Raw genomic sequence first — 14238 nt, 5'->3', positions numbered from 1 at the left:
GGTACACCCTCTTCAAATTTTTCCACAGTCACTAAACCCAATGAGCCACCTGAGCCAGTCATAGAAGTTACTCCGGATGTGTCCTTGGTGGAAGCCTTTGAATTTGGTGAGCCTATGCAGGATCATAGAAAAAAACAAAATCTCCTCGACAGGAGTTCACCCCCCCTCAAACATCAGCCCCATTGGTGTTTGCTTCTCCGACCAAAACAAAGCTCCCTTCACAGATCCCATCCTGATTCATGAATTCCCTGCTCATGATAATTGTCTTGCTCACGGTTGCTGCACTCTGTAGCATCTTCTCTTTTAGCTAGTGGACCATGGAATTCATCTACACTGAAACAAGAATTCATCTGACTATACTTTGTATTAGAGATGTGTATTTTTTATCTGCCACCCCTCACCACCCCTCGCCCCCTTTCCTCCTACCCACCCCTATACAACACTCGCCCCTACCCACCCCCTCTCTTGCCCTTGCCCTCCCCCTCCCCCTACTCGCCCGTATCTTCTCTCAACTTGCCCCTACCTACCTCCTCACACATTCTCGCCCCTACCCCCCCCCCCCCCCCCCCCCCCCCCCCCCCCCTTTGCCTGGCCCCTACCCACACCCCCTACTAACCAACCGTCGCCCTTATCTTCTCCCAACTCACCCCTACCCACCCCCTCACACACTCTCCCCCCTACACACCCCCTCTCTCTTGCCTCGCCCTCACCCTCCCCCTGCTCGCCCCTACCCACCCCTCTTGCCCTCGCCCCTACCCAGGCCCTACCTACCCTTGCCCTCGCCTCCTCCTACCTAACTCTCGCCCCTACCCACCCCTCTTGCCCTTGCCCCTACCCACCCCCTACCTACCCTTGCCTTCTCTCTACCCCCCTTGCCCTCACCTCCCCCTACCTAGGCCTCGCCCTCGCCCTCTCCCTACCTCTCTCGCCATCGCCATCGCCATCGCCCTCCACCTACCTAGCCCTCGCCCCCTACCTACTACCTACCCACCCCTCGACTTTCAAGCATTCACTTGGTATGGTTTCCTTGTGGCTTTCAAGCATTCACCTGGTTGCCATCCCGTTGTTGTTAATGCTTTTCGTTCTGCCATCACGATGGAGCTTAACCTTATTTGTGGTGTTACTCCACCTTATGGTCATCCCTCTTTTCAAGAACGGTGTTGTGTAGAAAGTGTTGCAAGGTTCATTTGCAAGCATGGACCAGGTCATTTTCCTCTCACTATGGTTATCAAAGATAAAGATGTGCTGGATCCAAACTGAGCATATCTCTTTGTAGTGGAGCCTCATTCTGTTTTGCCAATTGGGATTCTTGGACTATGCAATCATACTAGGTTCTCGCCTATTCAAAGGCTTAAGGAGTTTGCAAGCAGTGCAGTGTTTTTAACCCCACTTTTGAGGCATGTAAGGTCATGGTTGGGCCTCACACCTGCTTCATGAAAGACGTACAGATGCGGCTCCTACTGGTTTTCTTTCAAGTTTTTTCAGTATTTCCTCTCACCAAGACGGTGAGCAGTCTTGTGGTGGGCAACTTGTAGCAGGCTGCAATGTCACTTTCACAGGACACAAGTTATAGTTGACCGAGGTTGGTTCACACCGGACTGGACAGACTCTTCTTGGCTGGGCAGTGACGTGGTAGGGGATACGGACGGTGGTCTAGTGGACATCGTGGCCAGGTCACCACCACTCAGTTATCAGTTGGGGATAATTTTAGATGACTGACATTTATGAGCCGTTGGTGGCTCTTTATGATTATACATATGGGTAGCAGCTGTTGGGCCATGGGATCATCTTCTAGATATATGGTCCAAGTAGTCATCTAGAGGTTGAATCTATACACAGAGCACGTCTTCACCATCCCTGCACATCTCAGTCTCGACACTCCATTGTACGTGAGAGTCCTGGGCTAGAGTTGAGTGTGCTGCCACGCCAGAGTCTGTATCAGTTCTTTGATATAGTCGAGCCATATGTTGTGGCCTGCTGTTGTGTCTTTGTGAGCTCAATTTTTGTCTATATGTTCCTTCCTTTCAATCTGTTTGAGTGAGATTGTCAGGCACATTGCACCGAGGAGCACCCACTGTAGAGAGCACGACACACTATCCAAGCTACACACGGGTATAAGATCTATTTGATAAGCTACAAGGTCAACCTACTTCAGTAGGATTGACCTAAAAAGTGGCTACCATCAAATAAGGATAGTTGATCAAGACATTGTAAAGACCGCATTTTGCACTACAATTGATCCTTACAAGTACATTGTTATGCCTTTTGGCTTGAGCAATGAACTAGCCACATTAAACCACTTGATGGAGAAGCTATTCAGGCCTCATCAAACCTTTATTGGAGAGTTTCTTTTTGAAAATTAGCAAACTCTCCCAAAATTTTCTCTATGTTTGAAAAATCTCTTCTATTCAATGGTCGAAACCATGTCAAAGTTGTTCCTTCCAAACTTAACCCAGACCCCTCGCAAAATGAGTATGGAAATTTGCCACTTTTTCCACTCTTAGGACTTGCTTAAAGAGTGAAACATGAGCATATGGATCCCCTGACCCATTGTACTTTTTGGCAACACACTTCACCACTTGAGATGGTCACATCCGTCATGTTTTGGCAACTATTTTCATAGCTCTACGTTCTTTTAAAACGATATCTCTAGCTTCATAACTCCCACTTGGAACTCTAATTGTGGTTCCCTCGGTGATGCTCTCATCCATTTGTACATCCCTCGCTTCACTCCAGCTATATGGAACTCTTGTTGTTTGGATTGTGCTTAATTCTTCACTACCCTGGTATGTAGTCATTGGAACCCTCAAACTCAGGGATCCCATTGATCTCGTACTAAAAAGTGTGGTAGACTAAATGAGTCTTCCACTCTCACTCTGTCAAGATTTACTCTTTTTATTTTTGGTCTCGTTTCTAAGAAAGTAGGTCTAAACATTCTAGGAGTGACCTAATACTGGTGGACTGGTCCTCCAAGGTATGTATACTCCTCTAGCTCCTTATGGTCTATTGTAGAGCATATTCACCTATACTTATCAAGCATGATTACATGGGTATCTCTGCCCTCTATGTACGTAAAGAAATAAAGTGGTTTTTCTCTCAATGTAGGGTTCATTGCACTTAAAATAGAGCATTTGATCCCAATTGTCACACTTGTACAACCCACATGAGTGTTATCCGTGTTGACTCAAGTTATCTCTTTCCCTTGCCGCCTTAGCTTTGCACTAGGAATGTCCAGCTTAGGTGGCTATCTTCAGGCTGTACGTCAACCTTGTCTTTGGTGTCTGTCAATCCCATTTTTCCATAATATAGGGATTTTCCACTACTAGATAAATTACACCCTCATCATCAAAGTATTGATTACCAATGTAGTCCATAGACACTATGTCCTTGATCTCACTAGGTCTCTCTTCTGACTTGACACAGTAGTGATCCATACCATCTTTGTAGATTTTTGTACTCTAGTTAATTTCAAACTCGTATTTTAAGTTCAAAACTTTCATGGTTGGTGCAGGTTGGGATTGTCCTTGGATGGCCTCACTCCCATATTTGTTCCCTCCTTTAAACTCATACTTTTGAATCCCTTGACCATGTAGGTGTAAGATCTCTCTGACGAAGTATTAGACATACTTTCCTCAAGAACCAGCTCTAAGGTTAGCAAAAGCACTTGATTCACACTCTCTTTTGTGGAAATGTAGCTAACAAAATCCTCTATGTTTCTACTCTACTCTTTGGTTGCTTCCAAATCCTCGAATCAAAATCACTTCAAGCCACAGACTCTAGCCCTCGTAATCTATACATAAAGCACTTGGTGGCTATGAGTTTATAGCTGCTTTGTTAGTTAATTTGGAATTGATAAAAGAAAATATTGTGCTTTTGAAACAAAGTCCAATGTTGCTTGTAGAATCCTCAAATTAAGTCCAAATTCAATTCTAAAAAGACCACTAGGCTCTTTGTGACTAGCTCTAGCTATGGTACAAATTTGGTCTTAGTCAATACAAAGGAACATGTATCACGACCCATGTACCTTAGTGACAGAATGTGATGAAACTTGCAAACATCTTGCCCTTGGTACCTTGACCCTAGTTATATGCCTTTGTATAGTTTGAACTAGTTTAGATTAGTCAAAAGTCAGACCCTAGTTTTGTCTTTAGCCTCCCACTTGATGCTATCTCCCACTCACCGTAGTCATCAGTGACTAACAAGTAGTCCAATCTTGCATGAAAATGCTTAGGTGCACGAGATACATGAGTAAATCTTCTAGGTGCTTGACTATTGGATTCTGCTCTCTCTGAAGTAATATTTGTTACCATGTGTATGTGGTAGTGACGTGTGTGAACACACTTAGGACCATCGATGCATTTTTCCCTCACTAGGAGGTTTTTGTCCCTATGCATTGTATATATGCCCATCACTCTAAGGCTAACTTATCTTTCATTTGTGCACTAAGCAATACACTCTTTGTTGTGTGCCTTGAGCTTCTTCATCTTCTCCAAGCTGTGTGTGTTTCCCTGCAACCCTATTTCCAACAATTGGTATCAAAGCAGGTTGCATCCTCCTAGGCTTAGTCGCCAACATCGCTAGCACATGCCTCTCCACTTTCTCAAATTTTGGTGAGCTTTGGTGAGTGTCAGTAGGTCGACTAATACTTTGGGGAGCTCGTATAGCATGGATTGCTCAAAATTTCCATTCGGGCTCATTTATGCCTTTGTTTCCACTATAAGTAGTACTGCACAAGCAATTTTCTCCTTTTATGTAGATTTTTGTCAGTGCCATTTTTTGCACAATAGATCCTTTCATTCTTCTTTGGGTTGTTCTATATAGCACATGTTGGTCCTGCTTTGTTTCTCCTCTTTTTGAGAAATTTTCACATAAGGTGCATGCACTTGCCATGGTTGACATTAATACAAATGTTCTTAAGTTGTTTACTGCTGAGGAAAAATTGGATGGGGATAATTACCCAATGTGGGCTTACATGATGCAACATGTTCTTGTGTCAAAGGGCATTGGAACGTTGTGCAGGGAATTGATGTACGTCCAGGTTCTATGGATATATGCGATGTTGAGGATGTTGCAGGTTTTGGTGGCACGATTGTTGCTGCTAGAGCTGTTTTTCCTATGGCTGAGCAATCTTGTTGTGATGTTAGAGATGTGCAAGCTCATGCATTGATTGTGTTATCTATGAAGTGAACTATTACTCCTCACATTCATTCATTTAAATCTGCAAAACAGGGATATCTTGGCTGGTCTTTCTGCAACTCAAAATGAGGCTAAAATAACATTGTTGTGTAAAGAGCTAGAATCAAAGATTATGCATGAGGAAGATGACATGGACACTTTCCTTGATGGTATCAAGGATATTGATGAGCAACTCATTTTTGCTGGTGAAGTCATTTTCGACAGTTCCGTTTTGTAGACTGCTCTTGATGCTTTGATAGATTCTAACCAGATTTTTGCTAGTACTTGGAGAATTATGACCTAAGGAAATCCTTATGTTGTCAAGTTTGATGTGTTATGCACATTGTTGTTGCAACAAGAGTCACTTTCAAGAAAAAATAGGGCTAAACAGTGTGCAGTTGAATAGGCATTTACTGCTACTCAAAGAAAAAAAATGGTAACAACAATGTAGCCACTTCTCATGGTTCTTCTGCGAGTGGTAAATCACCTATTCCTAATGCTTCTACTGGAAGCATTTCATCTAGGAATTTTGGTGAAAAAGGCAAGAAGAAGATGCATTGCCATTATTGTAAAGTTAATGATCACTTGATGAAGCAATGTCCAAAATTGAAAGCAAAAGAGGCTAAGAAGAAAGAGGCTAGTTCCACTACAAGTGCATCAATTGTAGAATCTTTTGTGAAAGGATATTGTGATGTTGATGTAGATACAGAGTGGGCATTTAGTGTAGAGTGCACTTATGATCCTTCTTTCCATGATGCATGTATGTCAATTGCTACATATTCACATGTGTGGTACTTTGATAGTGGTGCTACAAAGCACATTATCTCTCATCGTGACTTGTTCACCTCTCTTGAGGATATCTGTCTTGGGAATACAGACACTTTTGCCAACAATGCCTCTTATCTAGTTAAGGGAGTTGGAAAGATTGTGTTGACTATTGTGAATGGTAGTTCTTTCACATTTGTTGATGCACTTTATGTGAATGGGATCAAGAAGAACCCTTTTTTTGTATTTGCACTTGCTAGACTTGGTCTTGTTGTCAAATTTGTGGATGCCAAAATCACAATTCATGATCTCAATTTTGGTGATGAAATTGTTGCATCTTGCATTTTCTGCCATTAGTGGAGACAAAGTTGGTTGAAGCTAGAAGTGGTGCCAAGTAGTGCTATGGGTGCCTACAGGTGTGGGACCCAATGTTAAAGCTGGTATGGAAGGCATGAGCAGGAAAATGCTGGTGGGAATGTATGCCTAATGAGGTTTTTTAGGCCAAGAGGCTCCAAGAAAGGCCAATTGGGATGTCAAATACAAGCGTCCAAACTGCTATGCTAGTGCCCTAGAATGTAGTGCTCAAAGTTCTCTAGAATTCAATTGAGACAACTCATCAAACGGAGCCACGATGTGAAAGATATAGAAGTTCAAAGTTAGAAGGCTTTGCAGATCCCCAACAAGAAGGGCAGCTGGGGATAGATGTCCAAGGCTATTTTAGCAGGTGAATGTGAAGCACTCGAGTTATGGGCCATGTCCCTCCTTTCAAATTAAGAATTGGGTCCCATATGAGCAAGTTATGGACAATTCAATGTTTGTCGGGGGTCGATTATGGGCCAGCTTGCCTGCTTTAGGAAGCATGCCTGTTGAGAAATTTTGGGCCTCAACTAAGTTTTGGAATTTCATGTGCACTGTATGGGTCTAGCTAGAGTTGACAATTCGTCAAATGGAATCATGAGGGTCAAGATATTGCAATTGGAAGTTTGGACCAAAAGATGGTAGGGTAACACCAGTTGTTTTTTTGCCTTTTTGGCGGCCTCAGTTAGCGAGTTTTGGAGAAGTTGGAAGGTGTCAAGGGTCTGAGGGGTTGAGGTTGGGAAGAAAAGTTTCACCCAATTTTTGCGGCTCAATAGATAGAGCTTTGTGCAGCATGTGACAATGCAATGAAAGTGGGGAAAAAAAACTTGTTTTTTTGAAAAAAATTGTGAAATTTGGGGATTTTCAAAGGGTTGAGGTTTGGAACGCAATGGCATGCCACATGGCATGTCTTTAGTCCCACATGTGGAGTGCGACAACATGAGTTTAGAGTATAAGGGCTAAAGCATGGCTCCCTTGTAGTGTATCACTTGGGAGAGAGAGGGTGCTCCCATGGCAGTTTGGTGGTGGTTTTGGCGGTTGGTGGCTGCACTGGCAGCCCTCTGGGTGGCAGTGGTCCACGAGGACAATGATGAAGTGGCGTTTCTAGTGGGGGGTTTGTTCTCATGTGTCTGCAAGGTCACAACCTTTTGTTGAGGAAGGTGTGCACCAAAAGGGTTGTCACGGCGCTGTGACAACCAAAATGGGCTCAAGTAGGTGACTCTTAAGTGTGTGTGAGAGAGGGGAAGGAGCTGAGGTGTCAGCATCTTACCCCAAAGTGCTAAAATGGGTGTCAAATGGATCCCAACTGAAAAAAGAGCTCTTAGAGCTGCACAAGTAAAGGGACCACTTTTTTTGGTTTTTTTTGTAAGCGAAGTCTCTCTGTAAGAGAGTGACTGTAAAGTGAAACTGGCCTTTTGCCAAGCAAATATTGTAGCAAGTAAAGAGGAGCTTTGCTCTATGGGAGCCATGATATATTTGTAAGATTTTGTAAGGAGAAGTTTGCCTTCCCTCCCTCTCTGGGTCGATTCCCTGCTCCCCCCCTTCTTTTATGCGTATGCTTTTGCTTGTGTTGCCATTGTCGGTGTGGTTGAGTGCAACCCCGAACCGAGGTTTGTGTATGCAGAGAGAGAGAGAGAGAGAGAGAGAGAGAGAGAGAGAGAGAGAGAGAGAGAGAGAGAGAGAGAGAGAGAGAGAGAGAGAGAGAGAGAGAGAGGTTTGTGTGTGTCTGTGTTGTGGATTAGAGGTGCTAGGTATGTGATATGTGCTAGAGCTTCTCGTGAAGAGTGTGTGTGCATTGGTGTGTCGAAACAAGCGTGTGGAGGTGAGATTGTATGGATTTTGAAGGTGAATCCTAGTGGATTGGGGTGTTGTGTTTACCCTGGGCTATAGAGAGGTGCACATTTTGTGTTCCAGGTTTGTACCCCCTTCCCCCTTTCCACCATGGGTTGTATAAGGTCATTTTGTATGACAAGTGTGGGAATAATTTTGAAAATGCAATTGTGGATTCAAAGGTTGTTTCAGATGCAAAAATTTGGAATGTACATTTTGGGCATCTCAATTTTACCAGTTTGCTAAGTTTGCAAAAATATGATATGGTTGCTTCTTTGCCGCCTCTTGAAGCACTTGTGATTTGTGAAGGTTGTATTTTGGGTAAGATGCAGCGCTCGAAGTTTCCAAAGGACGATTCAGTAAGGGCTATATGCAGGTTGTAGCTTGTGCATACTGATGTTTGTGGGCATATGCAAACTTTGTCCTTAGGAATTCACCTGTACTTTGTGACTTTCATTGATAATTACTCCAGGCATGCATGGGTGTATCTGCTTAAAGCTAAGCCCAAAGTGTTTATATGCTTCAAGAAACTTCTAGATATGGCTAAAAAGGTCTCTAAATGTACTATGGGCACCCTTCGTTCAGATCAAGGAGGGATTATATGTCTCATGAGTTTAATGCATTTTTGGCTAGTTGTGGGATAAGACACTAGTATACAATATTGTATACACCTCAACAAAATGGTGTTGCTAAAAGGAAAAATAGGTCACTTACGAAGATCGCACAATGTATGGTCAAGATTCAAGATTTTTCACATTTGTTTTGGCTTGAGGCCATCATGTGTGCTACTTGTGTACTTAACAAGTGTCTTACAAAAGCTTTGTAGTCTATGAATCCTTATGAAGCATGTCATGATAAGAAGCCATCTATTCATCACATGCGCATTTTTGGTTGTTTGACTTATGGTTTGGTGCCACAAACACATTGCAAAAAATTGGATGATAAGGTTGTCAAATGCATTTTTCTTGGTCACAATACTGAAGGCAAAGGTTACAGGCTATACCATTTGCAAACAAAGCATATCTTGGTTTCACGTGATGTTGTGTTTGTGAAAGATTCCATTTAGCCTTTGTTGTCATGTACTAGAGATAGTAATGTAAGCTCATAGGACATATATGACATTTTGTTGTATCTTTTTAATGGTGGAAACTCGAATGTAGATTCCAATGAGGCAAATGCTACAAATCATCCTATTTCTGATGCAGATGTGCATGATGTACTTGATGTAGAAAGGGACGAGAATGAGCTAGCTAGAGGTATGCCAAAATGGCTGGTGCATACTTTGCATGATAATAAATTGGATGTAGCTATGTCTAGTTGTACTTGTTCAAGTTCATGACATGCACTTTATGAATCAAATTGCTATGCTTTGGTTGCTTCTAGTTCATGTGATGTGGTGGAACCTCTATCTTTTGATGAAGCACAGAACAAAAAATTGGATGGCTACCATGGAATCAAAATATGATGCACTTATAGAAAATGACACATGGAATTTCTATGGTTTGCCTCTTGGCAAAAAGTCCATTGGTACGAAGTTGGTTTACAAGCAAGCCGAACGGTGAGATTGATCACTATAAGGCTCAACATTGGAAAGGGGAACGCACTCGAAATGCAAACACGCGCCTCTCTATAGCCTAGGATGTACACAACACCCAAATTTAGTAGAGTTCACCTTCAAACTCAACACAACTCATAGGAAAACCACCATTTGCACACGACCATATGCACACACGTGCCCCAACAACACAAACACACACAATCATCCCACATAGCCCGCTTCACTACCTTCACCACACACACAACCTCTCTCTATCTCTCTTTGTACAATCGATCTCACTTTGTATGTAAAGCGTGAGGGTGATGTATTTCTCATCATCGTTCTTTATGTTGATGATTTGTTGATCACTGGATAGAATGAGAAACATATTGCTGAATTTAAGGCTTATTTGAATGCTACTTTGAAGATGAAATATTTGGGGTTTCTGTATCATTACTTGGGAATACTGTTTAAGCAGTGTGATGGTGGTATTGCCTCGTGTCAAACAAGCTACATAGAGACATCACTATGTAAGTTTGGACTTGAAGACTGCAAGCCTATTGCTACTCTCGTGGAAACATGTTAGAAGTTGAGTCTTCATGATGCTGGTGATCTTGCCGATGTCACTCTTTACCAATGGATGCCTTTTTTATGTATGCAATATGAGGCCGGATATTCAGTTTGCAGTCTCACATGTCAGTAGATTTATGCATAGCCCAGGGTCTAAGCATTGGTAAGCTATCGAGAGGGATTTTTCCTCCTTGAGTGGCACTTTACATCTTGAGCTTTTTAAATCCGAAGGGGGATCATTGTTGCCAGATTTACATGCTTTTTCGGACTCGGATTGGGCTCAATGTTATGACATGCGAGTGTCTACGAGTGGTTTTTGTTTCATGCTCGACAATTCATGCATATCATGGTTGAGCAAGAAGCAACCAACTATGGTCAGTTCCAGTTGTGAGGCTGAGTACATGGTAGTCTTCATAGCTACAGCTGAGTGTGTACGGATTAGAGGCCTTATGGCTGATTTGGGGGTTGGACAGGAAACTACCAACATCATATATACTGACAGTCAGAGTGCGTTGGCAGTTGCGAAGAACCCAATGTTCATGCTTGCACAAAGCACATTGAGGTGCATTATCACTATGTCAGAGAGAGACTCTCAGTAGGAGAGATCAGCTTAGTTTATGTGCCAACACATGACAACCTTGCACATCTTTTCACAAAGGCATTGCCTCGTGAGAAGTTCGAAGCTTTTCACAAAGCTTTGGGTTTACTCCCCTTTATGGATTGATCATGTTCTCAGGGCATGTCACTTCCCTATACACTATGTGCTAGCTCTCGTTCACTGCATCATTCCCATGGGGGATTTGTTACCATACATATGTGGTAGTGATGTGTGTGAACACACTTAGGACAGTCGATGCATTTTTTCCTTCACCAAGAGGTTTTTATTCCCGTGCATTGTATATACGCCCATCACTCTCTACAATAAACTTATCTTTCAATTGTGCACTAAGCAATACACTCTCTATTGTGTGCCTTAAGCTTCTTCATCTTCTCCATGCCATGTGTGTTTCCCTGAAACCCTATTTCCAACAATATTTTTTTGTGTACTAGTGGAAGGTGCATCACTAGCAAGTCCAACATTTTGCGTAACTAGTAACGTGGGAACATCCTCAGATCTTACTTTGCGATATTCAATCTCTTTCACTAGCTGTCTACGCATCTTAGACTAGTTGAATATCACTTGTGAGCTGTGTATGACCTTCTTAGATTCCAGGTGCCAAAGACGATATCCCATCTCGCCATCCACACCATATGCAATGAAGATGCACTTATAAGATTTGGGAGTTAGAATTTGTCTAAGCTCTTTTGGCACATGTGAGAATTCTTCACACCCAATACATATAACCTATCATAATTAGGATGTTTGCCAGTCCACATCTCCTACGAAATCTTATACTTCAATGGTGTACTAGGTGACCGGTTTATCAAGTAAACAACTGTCATAACACCTTCCCCCCAAAACTCTTGAGGTAAAGTGGCCGTGGACAACATAGAAGTGACCTGTTCTTGGATAGTCCTCCTCATCCTCTTTTCCACACCATTCTGAGTGAGTGTGTAAGGCATGGTGAACTGTCTTCTAATGCCTCGTTTAAGAAGGTGATATTGGTATAGCAACCGCATCCGCTCTTCTTTATCCTTGAAGGTGAGGATCCAATGCTTAGGTGGCACTTGTCTAAGTGTGTCATTGATCAAGAGATGGTTTTGGACTTTATGTTAACTGGTTGAAGAATGTCATTTAGTTTGGTGATGGCTTCTTCAAGGTTGTTCTCATCTATGCACCATGGCGAGGGAATTCCCCCAATCCTGACCTTGTGGCCAAGTGGCCGCCCACCCGTCCATCTTATTCTTTTGGTCATAAAGAAGAATAGAGAGTGTGAAGAAGAAGAAGATAATTTTAATGGCGTAGGAAACTATCCCAAGAGACCTTAAAGATCTATCCGAGGGAGTTGAACTCAAGACGTGTTGTTCAAGAGGGAAATGGCATAACCAATCTACCACACTCGTGGCAAAATAATTCTCACAAGTGCTCCACCAAATCTCACTATCTCCACTTCTCCTCCTCTCCTTTCCTCTTCCTACACACTTAAGCACACAAGATCCCTTCCCCCTCAAGTGGTATCGGAGCAAGGCTCCCGAGATCCGGCTTCTCCCCAACCCCGCGTGTGTAGGTCCTCCAACTTGGAGCTTAGATCTTGCAAGGGAGATCTCTGTAAAGCGTCAAGCAAGCAGATAGAGCAAATATTTCAAAGACTACCAAATAGTGGAATCGGGTGGTGAGTAGCTCATGGGCTGAATCAATGCAGGTTTGCAAGCAAGTGAAATCAAGAGCAGGGAATCGGCCACCTCATTTGCACAAAATCGACCAATTTCAAGGTAAAGCAGACTTAGTAGGAGACAAAGATATACATATTGAGCAGCTTGAAGCAAGCAAGGCAAATTGAGCAAGGATCTGCAGCTCAATGGAAGGTAGCAAACTTCTTACATGTAGGAAATCGAGCATAGCCAAGCAGTAAGTGCACGCTCTTCACCACAGTTTTGAAAACTGATTATGTGTGTGGTTGCACGCGCGCGCACACACACACACACACACACACACACACACACACACATTCTGAACTCAAGAGCTCGTGGGAAGCTCGTCAAGAAAATTGACGTGCAGTAGATGGCGCTAGAAGGAGGGCATTGCAATCAGGCAGCGCTGGGCATAAGGAGGAGAGCATGACCTAGTAGGGCTTGCAACAGACAATGGGAGTAGCCAAGGCCAGTGTAGAGTTCTGAGCGAGCTTAATGACTAAGGTGCTAATGTGCTCCATGACTAAGGTGCTTTAGGGTAAGGTGTTCCACAAAGTCAACATAATCCCTATTCATGAGGGGGCGAGCCCCAATTGTAGGGGCTAGAGAGAGAACACACACACCCTCACACAAGGCAAATTTAGGACAAAGAAAGCAAATAGGACACTTATAAAGCTCCTCCTCATGTTGCCCTCATAGTGTGCCTAAAGCCTATTGGTTGGCCTACCAAGGGGTCCAATGATAATTTAGTTAATTTAATCAATTGTTTTTGCATTTATCAAGTCCTCTCTCTCAAAGGGGAAAGGGGGACACTTGTCCCAAGGCTAGCATGCTTGCTCGATATACACTCCGCATGTGATTAGCCAGGCTTGCAAGGGTCCAATGAGCTTCTATGTTGAGCTAGAAGAGGGGGTCGACCAAATCAAGAAGGGGGCTAGCTTGGGGGGTATACTCTCGCCCACACACACACACACCCTCATTGTGTGAAGTGCAAAGTGCAAGAGCTCCATCTCCTTCTCCAAGCTAGTAGAGAAGTTGAGAGCCTACACCAACACTCTTGGCTATGGAATGCAAATCCAACCAAGAGCCATGTTTCAAAGCTTAACCTTTCCATCTTCATTAATATGCTATTATGTATGCTAGCAAGAAGAGTGATGATAATTGAGGAACTATTTCTTTCTCCTATAAATGTTTCTTCTTCCTCTTCCCTACCCTCATTCCCCGCTAGCTCTCGCCACCTTTGAAGGTGTTTGAGGCCTTGGGACTGAGGCTTGGGATAGTTAATTCTTTTTGCAAAGTATATGTTATGCTCGTGATGCATGAAGCTTTCCATCTTCATTGCATCACCTAGGTCACAAGGAACACAAAGATTGTATTGTACCAAGTCTCTCTTGATGGGAGAATCTATAATACAAAAGCCTATTGGAGGGGGGACTGGCTCCACATAAATCCGGTCCTCAACTGTTGTCAAGTTCTCTAAACTCTCTCTCTTGCAAAAGTATTGTTCATGCCAAGTTAATTAAGTACTATGATTATGTTGCTACCATCAATTAAGCTCACCCTCTACGTTCTCAAAGTAGTCTCACAAAAATACTTTCTTTAATTCTCCTAATTCCGTTATCCTCAAAGTTCATAGGCTATTTCTATTACACGTCCCACCAAAGAAAGTACAATGTGCATGCGTGGACATGAGTGCATCAACAGGTGCAACA

Source organism: Adiantum capillus-veneris, chromosome 10, assembly GCF_014529385.1.
Source record: "Adiantum capillus-veneris isolate H3 chromosome 10, ASM1452938v2, whole genome shotgun sequence".
NCBI lineage: Eukaryota > Viridiplantae > Streptophyta > Polypodiopsida > Polypodiales > Pteridaceae > Adiantum > Adiantum capillus-veneris.
Note: the sequence above shows the minus strand (reverse complement) of the source record.